An 18,776-nucleotide genomic window follows, 5' to 3' on the forward strand; every position below is an offset into this window, starting at 1 on the left:
ACAACTTTAGTCCTCTGTTGGAACTTCCAATTATCTTTCTCTATTTAAATAATTTTATTTCCAGATAATTGATTGCAGATGCTCCCAATCTATTATTCTACCAAGAAGAACACAGCTTTTGATTACCCAGTGACTACCAATGATCTGTAGTTGTGCTTAATAGAGTTCAAAGCTGTGATGTGGATCAGACTGGTACGCTGGGGAGAGGGAAGGATCCAAGACTTCTGTAAATAGCCAGTTCATCTCTATAGCAGGTAAGTATATCTGCTCCCTTGCATCTGGATCTTGAAGTACTCACTTTGAGCATTAAACCTAGAAGAAAACAAACTAAAGTGGAAACCTGGACTTTCTTGCTGCTAGACTGAAATGCACAGTTGGATCTGGAAACCCAGCTCTCCAAGTTAGGTATGAGTTTGAAATCCAAGTCTTTGTATTTTTGTTTAATAGCTTCATATTTTTAAATAAAGGCTAGAGCTGAAACAAACAGTTGCTCCTGCTGAGAAGCTGTGTTTGCATGCTGTTCTCATCCTCTAGGCTGGCCCTGAGGAGCAAACCTCAGTGAGCACACGGCGGTGCTCTTCCAAAGCAGCATGGCTTTGGATGCTGCCTCACAGGGGTGGGATAAGGTCGCAGTGCTAGGTACAGCTGTTGATTGTGCTAGAGTAAAAGCAGGCTAATACCTTTAAAGTCTGTGGATTTATTCTATCCCACAGTTTTTCTGGCATAAATCACAACAGGAATTTGATTTGAACAGCAATATGGGAAGAGGTGGGCACAAAATACAATGAGAACAGACATGCTGAAGATAGTGTTTGATATTACGCCCCAAAAGGAGGCAGGAGAGAGCACAGGAGATAAATGACACAGAGGTGAGAGTCCTGCCTCACAGATTCTGCCTGGAAAAGCAACAACTGAGAAGTGGTCGAGTACCACTAAAGAAATATAATTGAGCTCTCATGGTTTTTACACAAGCGGCATCATATCTCATCATGAAAGAAGTGGGGAGGATTGTCAGCCTTTCTTCATTTCCCTTATTCACTCTACTTTTTTTAAAAAATGAAGTTTTTCACAGTTATAAATCTGCTAACACACAAGATGTTTCACAAAAATAGACAAATATGACTGCAAACTCTCAAGGTCACAAAGAAGGCTTGGATAAGGACTCGGGTCACTGGGGAGGCACCACTTACTATGAAAAACCCTTGGATGATGCATAGGAAAAGGTTGCCAAATACACTGGAAAAAATTAAGTGGCCTGATCATTACAAGAGATCAGTGTGTGCAATTCCCAGCCACTTCAATGTGAGTGGCTCACGGGTACTTATCCTGTGATGGTTGGACTTGAGGGACTTTAAAGAACTGTGACAGAAACCCAAACCTCAGATCTACCTCTATATCTCCTGTAAGGTTACAGGAGAAAAAACCCAAACAAACTAGAAGAAGCAATATTCAACAAAACTGTCCTCTTCCTGCTTTAACAACACCATTTATGTTGACAACAAAAAAAATCCAAGTGATCACCACAAACACACACCTCTCAGGAAGTCTGCCCCCACTGCTGGCTTCAATCGTTTGCTGGGGTTTTACAGTGCTGAAATTATTCCTGCATAAAATCCTGGAATTACAGTGAGGCACCACCCTGTCTGTGGTTTCAGGCTGCACAGACAAAGCCTTGGAGAGAGTGCTGGGTGCTTCCTCTGGTGAAACAAGGGTGGAAGGCGGCTCCAGCTGTCCTGTGCTTCCCCACCCCTTGCCATGGATTTGCCCTTCTTCCAGGGAGTGCCCTCCAAACCCCAGGGCTTCCAGCCCGGGCAGCCAGGGCATGCCGGGGGTGTGTGTGCAGCTCCTTCCTCTCTGGTCATCCTCACTGCAACCTGTCATCTTTTCCATACAGCCACACAACATTATAAAGAACAAAACTGCGGGTAGGATACCTTTCATAATAATAAACAGGAATAGCAGTGCTTTTGTGAATTTAGGTCAATGCATCACCCTTAGAGTGCATTACAAATTCATCAGAATCACAGCCTGAAGAAAATTTTATTCCCTGGCACCAGCTGCTTTTAGCCATGCCACAGATCTTTAGCAGAATTTAAACTCCAGATTAAGTATTGATTGAGTTTAAATAAATTATAATATGTTATAGCCAGAAAGCTGGGCTCTGACTGGTATAGATGGTTTCCCTTTTTACTTCTTTTCCCACCTCAAATATTAACAAATTTATTCACTGCATTATGACTGCACTGAACAACCAATTCAAAAATGTATAATACTGAAGTAAGTACTAATTTAAGCAGCACCTTCACGTACTTGACACAGGAATGAATAGAAATTGTAAACTAGGTACAGAATAAACATATCAACTTAAAGGATTATGTGAATAGGAATAAATTCCTAAAGAATTAGCTAGAGGGGGAAAGTAAATGCAAAACTGAAGCTTATATTAACATTTGATTATGTTTCAGATGCTTTGTTCCTTTTTCAAGGTTTGAAAATATCTCTGTAATGATGGCTACCAACAAGCTGCAACACAATGATACACTCGTCTGTCGTGTTCAGTAGCATCAGCTGCTTGTATATCCAGCACATTATTTCTGGACAACTAACAGATGAACAGATCACTTTAAACTATATTTAATAGGGAATGAAAACTTGCATGAGCAGGTATTCAAAATGTAACTATGATACAGTTACCAAAGCCAACTAAGAAACAAAACAAGCCTAAATTTTACAGAAAAGAAAACAACAACTATCTGCTGTACTGCTAAAAGAGGACAAGAGGACACATAAGGACATATAGTTTTGTGTTTGACCTATTTTGGTTGATTTAATTTTCAGATTTTGTAAGCCAAGCTCCAGTGAGTTCCTGAGGAAAAAATTCTAACTGGCATTTTACTGTGAGTCAAACCTCACACAAAAAGTGCTTTGTGAATCAAGATAACATTAGAAGCTGTCTAGCTGCACGTACCAAAGTACCAGTTTGAACTAAGAAAAACAGAGCTGTAATGGACTTCTAATAGCAATAATATTTTGCACTTTCTGCACTGAGATCTCTAAGTGTTTTGTGGTGTGTGACAATTAAGCCTATCACTTGGAAACTTTGGTACAAAAAAAATTGTCACAACTTTACTGATGAAGAAACTGAGGTACAGAGAGTTTGAATGACCTTCATAAGATCTTACAGCAAACAAGATGCCAGTGCATCATCAGAAATGCCAGGGAGTATTTTGGAACTCCACTTCAGCAAGGGCACTAACTCCCATTTCCAAACAGCCTATCTTCTAGCCAAGCCATATGCTTGACTAATATTTCCCCAGCTTTGTGAACAATAGAATTCATCTTTTCATCTAGAGGTAGCTTATTTCCTGATGCTGTTCTTACTAAGCTGATGACAGGAACAATAATTCTTTTAATGAAAGTGCAGACGGTTTTGGGTATGACAGAAATTCAGATAAAAGTCCACTTAGAGGTGGAAAGAGTGACTGAAATTGCATATATCCCCTTATGCATATAGACATACAGCAACAAAACTGAGTCTAGTTGACATGCTTAGCAATCACACATGTTAAGAGACAACCTCAGAACCTAACCAGCAATGTTGTCTTCAGAATGTACACATAGCAAGATCACAATAATCTTTTCTCCCCTAAGTCCTTCACTATGAATAGACATAGCAAGCTTTGAATCTGACTGTTCTTTTCTATTTACCACTGAACAGCTGCGTTATTTACAGCTTTCTTTCTATTCTCTGCTAAGAATGATGTAACTGCTTTTTTTCCCTGAAAAATATAATAAATGGATGATTTCTCCAAATGTCTCTTTTTCTAGTTAGACCTCACACTGCAGTTAGAATAATGCAGCCCTTCTTTGAGGCACTAATAAAATCAAGAGGCATTGGAGTTAGATTTTGCAGTGCTGTACATTTTCACCTGCCTACACCTAGTTTAGCTACCACTGAAATCTTCTTGGTACTTAACCCCTGGGAATCTAAGCTCCTGTCTGGCCAAGCAGGGTTACTAGTAGTAGTAGTATATGTAAGTGTATTGCTGCAAGGGTATATCCAAAGGCCCTCAGGGATTAGCACAGAAATGCCATGAAGCTGAACACTTTGCTTGAGCCCTATTTGGAACAGGGCTGTGTATCCACTCTCCGTATGTGGCAGCCCTGTGTGAAATTGAGGAGTGATGACAGAGAGGTGAGAGATGGAGTTCAAAGATCAGGCAGTAACAGAACAGAATTACAATTATACCTGTTACACTATAAGAAGAGGTAGAATGTTGGCATTTCAGTAGGCTTTCTTCAGCATTAATCCAGAATCACTGCTTTAGCATGGTTATCCAGGAATATATGAGGGACCTTCTCACAGCCTGGATGTAACCAGCTATTTTAGGGGAACAAAAGAGACTCAAATTTGGTCATCCACACAAAAGAAACACCCTAAAAATGTGTCTTATGCTACTGTAAGGCAGATACATTCTCTGTAGTCAGAGAATGAGGTTCAAGAATTACCTGTGTGCACTTCCCATACATGTGTCAGTATGTACATGAAAACACAGGATAAGACAGCAAAACACATGGCTAATAGCAGCTGCAGTGCTAACCTATTGGAGTCATAGCTGAGCGGGGTAAAGATGACTAAGACTTTCATAGTTGTAGAGCTTCGATTGTAGAAATACTTCGATTTCTAAAATTGGTGTCCTGCTACTAAGACACCTTTAGTTTTTGAGAGAAAATTCAACAGCATAACATCTCACTTTCTTCCTTCTCCCATTCTTTAGAGATACAACAATGTTCCAAATCCTTGGACAGATAATTGATATAATGCATGAAGCCAGTCCATACAGTGTCACTGTATCATACATATCTGATGTATCAGAAGTTATCTTTTTTCCCCATGCATTTATAACTCTGATCTGGTAGCTTTATATTTGCATACTTGTCCTTTTCTTTTTTCTTGAAAACCAATTGAATTTTAGATTTATAAAATAACAGAGACTGTGCAAAGACCTATGTGATGATGGCTAGTTACATCTGAAAATTCTTTAGCCTGAAAGCCTGGCAAGAATCTGAAGGGAAGTGTTAAAGCAACCTGACAGAAATCCCCTGCAGTGCTTAGGAAAAAAACCCAGCTCTCCCTCCTCCCAGCTAAACCCTGAAACAAGGTCAATGCACTAAAAGGCTCTGGAAGTAATTTTTTTATAAATAAATATCCTGGGGAATTAGTGCAGCAAGTGCTACAGTCACATCTCTAAAATAAAGGTAGCTATGAGTATGTAAGCATTTTCTTTACGTGCTAGGGATAGCACACATCAGTCAATGTGAGATTAAAAGCATTCCTGACTACAAGCTACAGAAGAAAGCAATATTTTTTTCTCAGGAAGAAAAATCTTGAATCATCAAGTTGTTTAAGTCCATGCCTAATGTTAAGTCTGTGAACAGTCCCATGTCTTTTGATATGCTGGAGTCACAGACCCCTGAAAGGACAATTGTGGTACTAACAAATGAAGTCAATAGTGCAGCAGTAAATGCAGGAGTCTCCCAAATATGAACTATTTCTGAGATATCAAAGCTTTGGTGGCTACTCTGCTAGCCAGATTCAGACTCACTGATATTCATCTCTGATTGACTCCTGCCTATCATGGCAAGTGCCCTTTTTACCCAACTGATCAGTTCAAATACTGCATTACGGCACAGCAGTAATTAGTTTTTCTTTAAAAGGGATCAAAAGTTCTAATCTTCTATGACTGCAATCAATGGCAACCATTTCCCTCATCAACAGGGCATGAATTATACAAATATTCACTGTAAATCTAAGTAAAGGAAAAATTGCATTCTTTTGGCAAGGACTTAATAATTCAAGCAACTTACATATTATTTTTTGACATCGATGGGAGGCTTTGACCTAGCTTGGATCAGTTTTTTGAATATTATTTCAACTCTTCCTCCTTCCACTTCAATTTTATCCATAGAGATGCTTTTTCATTTGCTGAAAGGAGAAGAGTATGGAAGAAAGGGGATCATTAAGTCACAAATCCACTTATCTTCACTGCATCTGTGATGTTGTTCCCTAAGCAGTAGTAATCTCCTACATTCAGGAAACCTGCACAGGTTTCTCACAGGAAAAGCACAACATCTGAGGCAGTGTGAACACAGCAGTCAAGAACTGGAAGAAATAAAAGAAAGCAAAACTCAAGCTAAACAAAAGTCCAAACCAAAACCATTTAATTTCTTCATCATCAGAATATCAAGTAGCAGTTATTTAAATGAAGAAGATATTTACGCCTTCTTCTTTTGGAGGAAATTTCCTAAGGTTTAAAATGCAGATAAAAGGCTTACAATTCTATATTAACACAGCCTGATTTTCAGTTTTGCTTATCACTGCCTGCCATGCAGCTGGCTTGCTTTCTCTCTTTGAAAGTTTCAGGTTCTTTACAAAGAAATTATGTTTTCAAAATACAGTTGAGAATCCTGATGTTATAATAATTTTCAGAGCCACTATGTACATTACTAATTGTGTACATGAGTCTCTTGACTGACTCCATTGCACATGCTGAGATTACCAGTTACCAAAACATCATTATAAATTATAAGGTAAGGAGAATGAGACCAGCTTTATGTTTCTGACTTGGTGAAGGTGTTGATAGCTTGTACTGAGTGGAAATTCTTGTAAAAAATGAGGTTGGAAAATGTTCTTTTTCCTGAACTGTTAAAATGATAAATACTAAATAAACAGCTGCAAGTGAAATGGTTCCCTGCTGTCCAACAACTACTTTTCTAAACACCTAAGAAAGTAGTCATAAATACAGCCAAGTTTAGGTCTGATATCCAAAGTAAATAGGGAACACATGAAGTAGTGATCGCTTCATGGTTTTTCCAATGTATTCTTTTAAATTGCAAGCAGGAAGACCTCTAATAGTCCAGAGCTCCCAACTCAGAGAACATTTGCCTGGATATTTTAACTGAACATTACCAAACCACTGAAAATTACTATAAATAGGACAAACTCAGCAAAACACTTAGCCAAAAAGGAAATGTATGTGCACCAGGAGATATAAAAGTGGAGCACATCTCATGAAGAGGAGAATAAATCCCCAATCTTATGTTGCCTTTGCATGGTAGTTCAAGCATGTTGGGAGCTGAGTTACGAACTAGCACAGATTTCAAATACTTTGAATAGTGGTTGAAGAAAAACGAAACGTAGATGCATCTGGCCAAATTAAAATGTACAAACTAGGACTGCAAGTCATTTAAACATATACAACCCCTCTCATATCTTGAATATGATCACAACTGTCTCCAATAAGTAGATAAGAAACTTCTTGGCACCCTGTTTCTTTTAAGTCCTTGGAAGAGCAAACATAGTTAACATTGCAAAAATTGTGGGATTCTTTTCTTTATAGAATAACATAAACAAACATCTTCTTATTTAATCTGTTTAATTAAGTGTTATTTACTACCAGTTTCTGAAGCACTTCAGATAATAAAACCTAAATCCCTGATTACTAGTGAGAATTTTAAGTGCAAGGTTGGTTTTTTTTTAAAATAATGTTACCCATTAAATGGTTTAACTATGGCTTTAGGAATTTTAAGGAAGTCTCATAATTTTTAATATCTTGATCTCTATGTCTTAGAAGGTAAGTAATTTTTTGACCTACATTAACCATTTGAGACTCTTTTAATGGAATATGCAATCAATACGTTAATAACATCCCATACATTAGCACTGGATATACTAGAAGGTTAAAAGGGGCACAGGTTTTCCACAAAGCCTTTTTATTTTTTTTTTTCAGCAATTTTTTTTCAATATGGGAGTGAGTAGATCCAGTCCTAGATCTTGAATCTGGAGAATGATGCTTCTAAAGAATCTTTAACCCACATATATACCACATATCATGTGGTATATACTTTTTCAATTCCTATACACTGCCCTCAACACAGTATCAGAAATCCACGTCTTATATGACAAGGGCCACAGTCTGCAGGACAGAGGATGCAGGCGGGGCATGAGAGTCTGGCAAGGCATCATGAACATTTTGCAGAACTGCTAAAGGACTAACTTCTCTTTTAGGGCATTTTTGACACCAATTTTTTTATAATGTACAGAATGTTCCATATATGTTACCTCATCCTTCTCAGACCAGTTTAATTTTGACGCCTATTTTCTTTTTTTTTTAATGAAATAGCTTTACTTATTTTAAATTCAGATGGAACAGAAAGGAGAAAAGGCCTTATTTCTTGCTCATACTAAGATTATTTTATCAATTTCTAATTTTAGTTCTTTTCACGTTTTGTTTGTTAGGCATAACTGGGTCAACACTTCCATTCTTTCAGGTTGAAAATCCTGTCTGAAGAAAAGAAGTTACTTGTCATGAAGCAAAGCAAATGACTGTGAATAATTTATAAGAAAGTAAAAATATTCTGCTTTTGAGATTTTAACAGGAGAACAACCCCAAGTTATAAATTATTATAATTACACTGAAATATGCTCTCCATCCTCTTATTCCTTTGCTCTGCTCCCTGCCACAATACTTCTTGCTCGAATGGCTAGCAGTCTCTTGAGCAGTACACCCTCCAGGGTGGACAGTGCCCTTTGGAACATGAATTTATCAGTGCCTACAAAACTGCTTGACACTTGTCTCCATATGCTTACTGGAATTCTGGCAGGTTTCTCCTCTTATAGAGAGTACCATGCAGGTATGTGCCAATGTCCAGTGGGATGCCAGGTGAGGACTGCAATACGCCTGGGGATTCCAGAAGCAAAAATGGTGCTCACCGGAGATTCTGGGATCATTAGTAAGACACAACACAGAGATCCACACATCCACTGCTCAGGTGCAAGGCAACACTGATAGTAGATAGGTAGGTAGTTCAGTTCTTGGTTTTTGTTTAATTCTGGCTCCTAAAGCCACAGTATTCAGAGATACTTGTTGTCACAATATAATGACTTTCTCTGTATAAAGATGGTAAAATTGAGAAATTCAGTATATTTAAAAGAAATGTAAGATTACAGCAACTTGGTTTACTGAAAAACCAGTTTCAGTAATGGTCTTATTAAAATGTCTGAAATGAATGTGTCAATTCTCTGTGGTTCCAAGGGAAGAAGATGAATTACTTAATATCAAACTCTGTCACTTCTTTCTTTAAATTTTTTAATACACTTTCTGCAATACAACATTCTCTAGTGTATTAATACTGGCATAAACTACCACGATCTCCAGCATCTTTTTCTCATTAATACGTTTCTGATTTTTAGGGTTAAATTTTAGAAGCACGAGTGAAAGAATTAAAATGTAGGAATGGATATATACACAAAGCAGCTTCCATAAATAAGTTCATATGATTGAGTGCATTTGCCACTGAACTCAATAAGTTCATATGCCTTCTCGTGACAAACAATATTCTGTGATCCTCACTTCTTACCCTGAGATCAGACTGGCAAGAGAAGGAAAGGACAGGGAGTCAACAGGTTCTTATCAGCATGACCAATTCCATTCATTGGCAAGTGCAAGATTGCAGCCATGCATTCCATATTTTCACATAAGGTGTGGTCTACACTAAAACTATTGCTACCAGTGTGTTCCCAACAGGTGATGCCATTATTGAGTCCTACAGGAGGAGTCTGAAGCGTGCAACACCCACTGCTCATCCCCATTGCCATGTTGTTGGTCAATGACTGTTACTGAATTGACATGGTTACATTTGTCCTCTCATTTATCACTCGTTGGGGATGTCAAAAGTGGATGGGGAAGCTGACATTTATTTTGAAGGGAACACTATCAAGACAGTGGTAAGACAGACAGTGATGCCCATCTAAGTAATGGTGTAGGGGAGCCCAGGCTTGCTGGAAACAGCCCTGCTTTAGATCTGCATTTCTGGGGGACTCAAAATTTAAAACTTAAGCCCTCAATTTTTAGATTTCAGAAAAGGCAGAATATCTGTGAACAGATTCTGAGCATCCCAACCGATTGGTCCCAGACACACCAAGTGCAAAGTGGACATATTATCTTTTTGTATTTTTACACACTATTCATATTTGACCTTATCTGACCTTCTATTCCAGGACATCAATTAGATTTCTCTCAGTTTTGCGGTCATTAACAATCTCAGTGGAATTGCACCTCTCCATGGCAAAATTATGCTCCTCACTTTACTTATTCTCTTTGCTACCTAGAAGCTTGAACCAAAATAATAGTGCTTCTCATATTTCATTCTTATCCAACCACTTGCTATACATTTATGAAAAAAAATCGTCACCACTGAGTAATTCAAATCTGTACATTCCTGATGTGTATAAAAGGACACATCCCTTTCCCTCAAGGAATGTACTAGGCATGAGAAATTAAAGGTTATTAGTGATATTTGGACTAGGAATTAAATGTAAACTGTCCCAAGTAGGCCACCACTAAATGTACATGACTGGGCAGCAGGATTTTCAGGACAGGAATTTGCTGACTATCCTTTAAGGAACTCTTCCCTAAGTTAAAAGCAGACTTGAGTTGGTGCTGGTCACCTTTCTTGTGATTTTCAAAACTCCCTCTGTGATTTTAATACCCAATTCCATTAACTTCAGCACTAGGCCTGCTAACCCTGTAGGTAGGCTAGAAAATCTTTAGCTGTATGCAGGTGCTTCAGAGATTAGAATGTTAATCACCCACATTTAGCTGCTACTATCAAAACAGGAAGGAAGACAAAGCAGAAGAGAGAGACAGACAAGCTTGAATTAACCAAGACATATCTATCCCACGTGCTTTTTGCCTTTTGCTGAACAAGAATAACTCCCTCTTCTCTCCATCATTTTTATCCTAAAGTTTTGGAGCATTCAGCACCAGACACCTTTCAACAAAGGGTAGTTTGGGGAGCAAAAAACATCATTTGGGCAAGGGGATTCTCTTGTTTCCTTCAGTGGGTCATTTTCTTATTATAATATCAAAGAAATTATTAGTTTTATTCCTACAACCAGAATATACTTCTGCAGGAAATGTGCAAGACCTACTCTATAATATCATCTTTGGATATTCAGTGATCTTTCATTGGAAGAATGTTCACCTGAACCCTCCTCATTTACAATGCAATGGCCTTTGGAACACAGATAAACGAGTACTTGTATTTTTAACAGATTTTAGTCCAATGAGATCAGTTACCCATGTTGTTACCCACGAGTTACCCATGTTGTTTTCTTAGGTGTAGATGGAGGACAGAAAAGGGGGATATTCTGTGACAATAACTGTATTTTTACTTCTTTTGATCTTGATTTATGGATTTTTCAATATTTTCCTTAAAGTAATTATATCCAAAACTGTTTGTGTTTGGAAATGTTTGCACATGGGAAGGTGGCTGTTACAGTGAACAGCTGAATCATGTTGCAGCGACCACTGAGAGCTGCCAAATTGAAACCAGGGCTGTCTGAGAAACTAAGGTAAAGCGGGACATCCTATTAATTAAACTAAGAATGGTCAAGAGAGAGTCAGGAAACATTTGGTTTTTCTAGGTTTTTGGATGGAGAGAAATGAAAAAGGCAAAATTCTTGGTTTCACAAAGACTTTTCAATGCTGCTTATTCCAAAGCTGTATTTAACAGAGTGTGAGATTATATACACATTAATGCTCTCCCATGGAAAGGAGACATCCCTGCAAAGTGACTCCTAAATCCAGAAAGCTTATGCTTTGATGCAAGATTTATTGGTGCTGTAGCCCAATATTTCCCACAACCTCATCTTTGTCAGAAAAGGTTCAAGACAAAGTTTGATGCTGCCTCTCTTTCTCCACACCTAGTCCTCCGGGGCTGAGTTGCTACTTGGTTTTAAACAGTTCAGTTTAGGACATTACTGCACTGGAATGATTGATACTTTCTTTGTCTTAAAATTATTATTTTATTCACTTAATTAAAATAATGCATTGACTTATTCTGCTTGTTTTTTTTTGTTTTTTTTTTTTTTTTTGGTGAGCCTAAAATGCGACTCTGTGTTGTACTTTCTGTAGCCTTGGAGCTGATCTCATAAACACTGATGAGAAAAGGTGGTTGGCAACTGTGAGTCTGGGGACATCTCCAGTTAAACTTCCTTTGTAAAAGTACAAAAGACTGAAGGTGATATAAGGCAGCTAAGAATTGAAATATTTACCGTGATAAATAATTTGCTTTAGTATAGCCATATAATGGGGCAACTACCATAAAAGTAATAATATAAAATAATCTATGCCTGTGGATTTTAGGTTAATAGGATTGATGACAATTTTTTTTTTTACTTCATCCTAAAAAGCTTAGTATGGCAGTTTTCTGCTACAGGCAGAAGAAATAGAAAACCTCTCAATACATCATGGATCTAAACAAAGAAAAGCTGAGGGAAGTTAAGTTTCCTTTGACTGAGTTTTTTCAAACTGAGTGTGGAAAACCACATGAGAAAATATATGTGTATACACTTGCAGAAAACTGTTTTTGCCCTCTGTAATGCCAATTAGAGAGCAAAGACTTATTTGTTTTCCTTAGGACAGCCTAAATAGGAGAGAATGGAGGCTGGAGATGGCCTGAAGAAGAAAACTAAATTTATTCCTTGCAATGATGCGAAAATTATTTGAACCCTGTTTCTCTAGTGAAGAAAAAAGAACCTGATAAGAAAAGGCTCCAGACCTTGTAGGATGAAAAACTTAAGAATTAGCAAGAACTACAAGAATTGAAAAAAAAAACAAACAAACAACCCACCAACAAACATTAATCAACAGGAAAAATGTACTTCTTAAACCTGGGAAATGTAGGAGTAAATGGAGAGTTGATGAAAGTTTAACTCACATAGCAAAAGAAGTTAAGAAGATTGTTAAAGGATTTTCAGCCGTATAGACAAATAGAACAATGAAAGTGAAGGTGGTATCACAAGCATTTGAGAAAAAGGTTGAAGCATGGACTAGATTAATGTAAATGCACAAAAGTATGAAAACAGAAAAAAGTAGGAAGTGGGATAAAAAGCTGTATTGTTTTTGTACAGAACTCTTATGCTAGATCAAGCCATCAAACTACCTGGCAGAACTGATTTGCTTGACAAAGTAATTATAAAAGATTAGATGTTTCTGATTAAGGCATTTGAGGGTGGTGCCACATAAGAACTCATTAGTTCAGCTGAGGAGCAGAGTACAAATGGGGATGGGACTGGTGGAGAGAGACACCACTGTGTCATGCAGAAGACTGCTGGATTGGAGACTCCCTGGGAGCTGATTTTCCCTAGAGACCAGTGTGGGAACAGATGCTGTTTCATGTTTTCAGTAATGGTTGTCATAGAAAAGAGAGAAGTATGTTAATGAAATTTAATGATGGCACTGAAGAGGGATGATTGTATATATAGGGGATATTCCAAATATCATGGAGGAAATTCTAGCTGCTGGTAAAAAAAAAGTAATAGGAACAGTCAGAAATTCAATAATAGAAAATTCAAAGGGAATAATAATAATGTTAACAAAGAAGATTTCAACTCACAGTGATGGATGGAAAGGGACAGGATACAGGAGGATCACAGGATAGTTGTACATCCCTTGTAATTCATTTGTGGAAAAGGCAAATGCAGTCCTAGTGCCCTTGGTGCAGTATTTCCAGTGATAAGCAAATACTGTTGACAAATTGTGTAGCATGTACAATTATATTCACTGACACTCAGAAAAGCTATGCTAAAATATATGACAGATGAGGATTACTGAAACTATGCTTATTTTGCCAAGTAAAAGAGAAACAGCACTATTTTCGAAGAGAACATCTATAACAAGCAAATCTGGAAAACCACACACCCCAGTTTCCGTTTTCCTACTGAGCTGACTTTACTGCACACTCTAAGACACCTGCTCCCTTTTGCCCAGGTCTTGGACAGTGACTGCAGGCAGCCTCTCATTTCAGGGGTGGTGTTGTATCCTTGTTGCCAAACCCCCAATCTGCATTCCTCAGAAATGCAGAGCACCAGGAGAGTTCAGCCGGAGCATGTCTCTGCCTGGTTACTTTGTTGCTCTTCCTCAAGCCAAAGCGAAAGCTGCCATGTGAACCATGAGACTTTCACTTGGGTGAGACCTTTGGGGAGGACCCTGCTCTCAACACACCTCAGGAGGGGAAGCAGGCTCATCAAACAAGCGACTGCCTTGGGCTGAATGAACCATCACGCACTGTCTGCAGGGGCTCTGGCTGGCACGCAGGCTTCCCTGCCTCTGGCATTAGATTTAAATGACACGACAGCAAATGATCATCCTTCCCCTCGACAAAGTGGCCAGAGTAAGACCTCTGCAGCACAGCAGTGACAAAGAAGTGAAAAGATGTGTTCCCCATCTGTAAGTGGCCCCTCAGCAGTTCAGAGCTGCAGTTCCCACAAAAGCCAGATCCTTAGTTTGGCTACCTGTTTTCACTGGCCAGCTCAACAAACTGCATAGTGCTTAAATAATTGGTAGAGTGCAAGACTTTTCTATACAAAACAATCACCTGCTGATTGTGTGCCTGCTCCAGGGAACTCACCAATAAGTGGGCAGCAGTATAGGCCATGAAGCAGCAGCAGGCAGCAGCAGCAATGGTTTTGCAGGCTGCAGAGTCAGGTTGGTGCCCTCCGTATGTGAAGTCTGATGTTCCTTGGAACTACTGTGATACAGATAATCCTTTGACTTAATTTAGAGCTGCTCAACAGGCAAGAATCTGTTTCAGCTCCCAAAAACAGAGGGTTCTTTCATAAAGATGGTACAAAAATAAGAAGTGTGATGTTTTTTGTCTGTTATTCTGGTTATGCTCACGTGCTTGTCCAGTGTCCACACGTCATATAACTCATAACTGTGTTTCTTTTCTTTCCTCCATCATTAATCTGTAACCAGTGAATCTGTGTGCAGCCAATCCTACAGGAGACAGAGCCAGCAGGAGACAAAATGAGGCAAAGAGGATTGCTTCTGACAGAGCTGTTTAAATAAATTGTTAATTTTCTTAGAATACCAGGGGACCTGTCTGTAGCACCAAATCTCCATAGCTTGTAATCTTATGAGCCATCTGTCTCCCTGTGTACTGGAGAAGGCTGTGGACTTCGGAGGATGATGAAATATTAGGATGTAAATATTGAGGGGGTGGGAAATTATTGCAATAATCTTGCATCTCACAAGATGATGGGTTCCTTAGCCTCCCACTGTGGTAAGGGAATACAGGGTGTTCAAAATTTTCAAGATCTGAGCTCTGAAATACACACACATTTAGCAAATGGGATCAGTTTTACTGTTAAATAGGTGAATATGTGTGTCTGTATTTCTGAGTTTTATTTTGTTTTTAAATAGATATTCTACCTATTTAAAATAAAAATGTTATATTAACATTTTATGTTGTAAATGATAATCCAAAACATAGAAGAAACAGCCCATTCAATGTATTAACCTTTAAGACATACTACAAATCTGTGTTTTCATTCAGCTTTACAGAGGACAAGGACTAGGTTAAAATTAACTAGTACTCATCCATTTTTTATAGAAGGGATGTGTCTTGAATTAAAAGAGCTCATACCTTCTCATTGGGTTAGAGCATATGTTACGGTTACTTTCTAAAATTAAAAGACTGGTATGTAATAGCAGGTCTTCTTTTTAGTCTAAATTAAATATTCAGAATGAGGTCTGGTCTGTGGTCATCAGATGAATTATTGCTCTCCTGAAAAATTATGCCACTTCTCTGAAAGACTAATAAACACCAACTCACAAACTCTTCAGTGTAATAATTCATGACCTCTGTGGCTTTATATCTGAAGGGAGACAATATATCCTTGTGGTAGAAGAGGTTCAGGAGACCCATGTTTAATTTCTAGTTTAAGAACTGAGAGGTTTGAAAGAGTAGGAACTAAGCTGTATCTTTAGAACTGTCCTTCAGTCACTTTTCTTTGAATTTCTCCACTGTAGCAGTATTTATATGCCTATGTAAAGCAGTTTAAAATCCTTGCCTGAACTGTATGCAGATTTTTTATAGGAATCTATTATGTATTAATTATAATTTATAAAGAAACTATCACACACTTCAAGTTGTTACAGTTATTTTTAGATCCATTCTGCAAAATGCAACTCTCGCCTTTTAATAAATATTAAACCGAATGCCTTCTCTCTAGCTCTGAAGATTATCAACTGTAAAATGCAACACAAAAATCACTCCATTCATTCTTCTTTAGCCATCTAATTTAACAAAGCACTGAGCCTCTCAATAGAAAGTCCAAACAAGAAAGCATACCTTTTAGCTTAGCCCAAGTCAGCATCTGTTGGCCCTATGTTGCTTTGTTTGTAATTAACTGCCAATCCATATTTTTTCAGATATACAAGAGATTGATACAACTTTTATAAGAAAGCTATCAACAAGTCTCAAGGTGAAAGAAATGCCACATATCAACTTCACTGAATTATGTAAAAAGACTTATAAACCAGCTAAGAAATGTCAATTTTTCCCTTCCAATCCCCAGTGAAAGCACATTGCACAGATGTTTAAGGTCACTGGGTGGACTGCTGTCATTATAATCGTCATATAAATATATATATATGCTGTCACTTACAGTATTTTATAAAGTTTTTAAGAATTCCTTCTCCCATATGGAAACATTTTCTTTCTGGAATTCCTAATTATACCTTAAAAAAACCCCATCCACTGAGAGAAGATGCTGGGAACATTAGGTTTCTCAGCTGAATAGCACTAATTAATATTGTCAAAGATCAATGTTTTGGTGTGATCCCAGAATATATATAAACAAGTTTAACCAAGAATTAGAGGTAGCATATTCTTTATAAAGACACAGTGGAGTAATGCAGTAATTTACAATGTAATCAATGGGCCAATAACCAAAATAATTTTGCAGCTTTGATAATTTAGATATAAGTTCTCTAAGGGACATTAACAATGGATTTCAGACATTTGTTAGAGAATAAAACGTGCTCTAATTACTAAAATGGTTCCGATGAACTAGAAAGCACATGGCAGTGCACAGCAAATGATGTTGGCAACCTTGTCAAAGACTCCAAAACTGAACTATCTGTATGTTACAGAAGAGCACTGTCATTTAACCCTGTATTTGTATACTCTTTATGGAAATAAAAATAACTTGTTTTTATCTGAGAGGTGTCCATTTTTAGAGCCATGAGACTATCTTTTTGGAAACAATGAGTGTGCAACTCAGAATACATATTCTTTCCTTTACACAAACACTGGAACATTGTATAATCTCTTTCTTCTAAACAAAAACAATAACAAATTCAATCCAAATAAGCAGTACATAAAATGGGTGTCTTATTGAAACAAAAGATCTAAATCTGAAAATTATGTATTGAGAAGAGGCTTTTAAATCATCAATACTTCAAGCTTTATATTTGACAGTTATAGACACTTCTTGGAGACATATCCTAACTTCATGCTTTCTATTCTACTACAGAGAGAAGACTGCTCACTGGAAGAACCTCAGGGTACAGACAAAAGAAAAGTTGAAAAGAACGTATGAGATGTTCAGTCTAAAACCAAAATAGTGCATTATTATCATCCTGGTCTGTTGCCCATTTTCAATAGTTGTTTCAGTAGGAGATTGGTGGGACTTGAGATGAAAACTTTGGCCTATAATCCTAAAAAAATTCATCCTAGACTTTGGTCAGTTCATGAGCCAGAGATGCAAATTTCTTTTAATGACTTTGGGTTCCTTTCTACTGGGAAATATACATAATATATGAAAATTTGATATATAAACATTATGGAAGTATTTTTCTTAACGAGGCATAAAATTATGGATATTGTATATAGAAGATAGTGGCCTATATTACATTGGGATTTTTAGGCAGAATAACCCAAATATCAGAAGCTTTAATTGGCTTACTTTTCTCTTTACAGTTCTTTGTATTAGGCAGTTCACTTACATTGTTGACCTTATCTTTATACTAAGGTTGATGTAATAGTTGCTTTTTAATTTTCTTTGCTTATTTTTTCCTTGCCTTGCATTTTAGACTTGACATGCTGTAATAGCTACACATTAGAAAGTGCTTCCAGTTCATGCTTTCTCTAAATTAACATTTCGAGCGTTGAAGACAAATATAGTCTCAGCCTAGAACTGCTACTCACCTAAGGCCCCTGCATAGGACTGGCAGATATGACCAGAACTCACAGCTGGAGTGGTAGCTGGAGGTCAGGCTGGGGTACCCTACATCTAGCTACCTAAATTGCTCTTCTCGTGTTCATATGAACAACTCACATAAAAGCTTCTGGACCAAGACATCAGTGATTTAAATGGTGGCATAAGAGGGCAAGCAGAATAATCGACATTTGTCTGCCAAGTTCTGGGTACAGAATTCTACTGGGATAAGAGTGGAGTGAGTAAAAAAGAGATATAATGCTTCACCCTTATATTTGTAATTCGGTCAGGAAATGAATGCAGCAACACTTACTTTGCAAGTGACGAGCCTGATTCATGGAACTATACAATGATAAAGAAAACAGTTTGGGGAGTTGTTCTTTTTCATTTCGCCAAATATGGATATTTCAGTACACAACACGCTTCAGATACAATTTCAGTTAGGAGATTGACACTGATCCTCTTATGCTGAGGATCTGGGAGAAGATATCTTACCTCTGACTTACAGCAAGGCTTTGGTTGTTTCCTGAACAACCTTTGTGTCCTTCCCCTCAGAAACTGTCCAGAAAACCTTTGCAAATTTATATTACTTACAGAATGAATAAGCACTTTGTCATGTGGATTCTAAAAGTATTTATTTCTAACTTCCACTGAAGCCTCCTTGTTCAGCATGTGCTCAAAAAGTAACCTATATCCACACTCAGGA

This window comes from Manacus candei, unplaced genomic scaffold (genome assembly GCF_025592945.1).
Source record: "Manacus candei isolate 608988 ecotype Guabito, Panama unplaced genomic scaffold, ASM2559294v1 h1tg000005l, whole genome shotgun sequence".
NCBI classification, from domain to species: Eukaryota; Metazoa; Chordata; class Aves; order Passeriformes; family Pipridae; genus Manacus; species Manacus candei.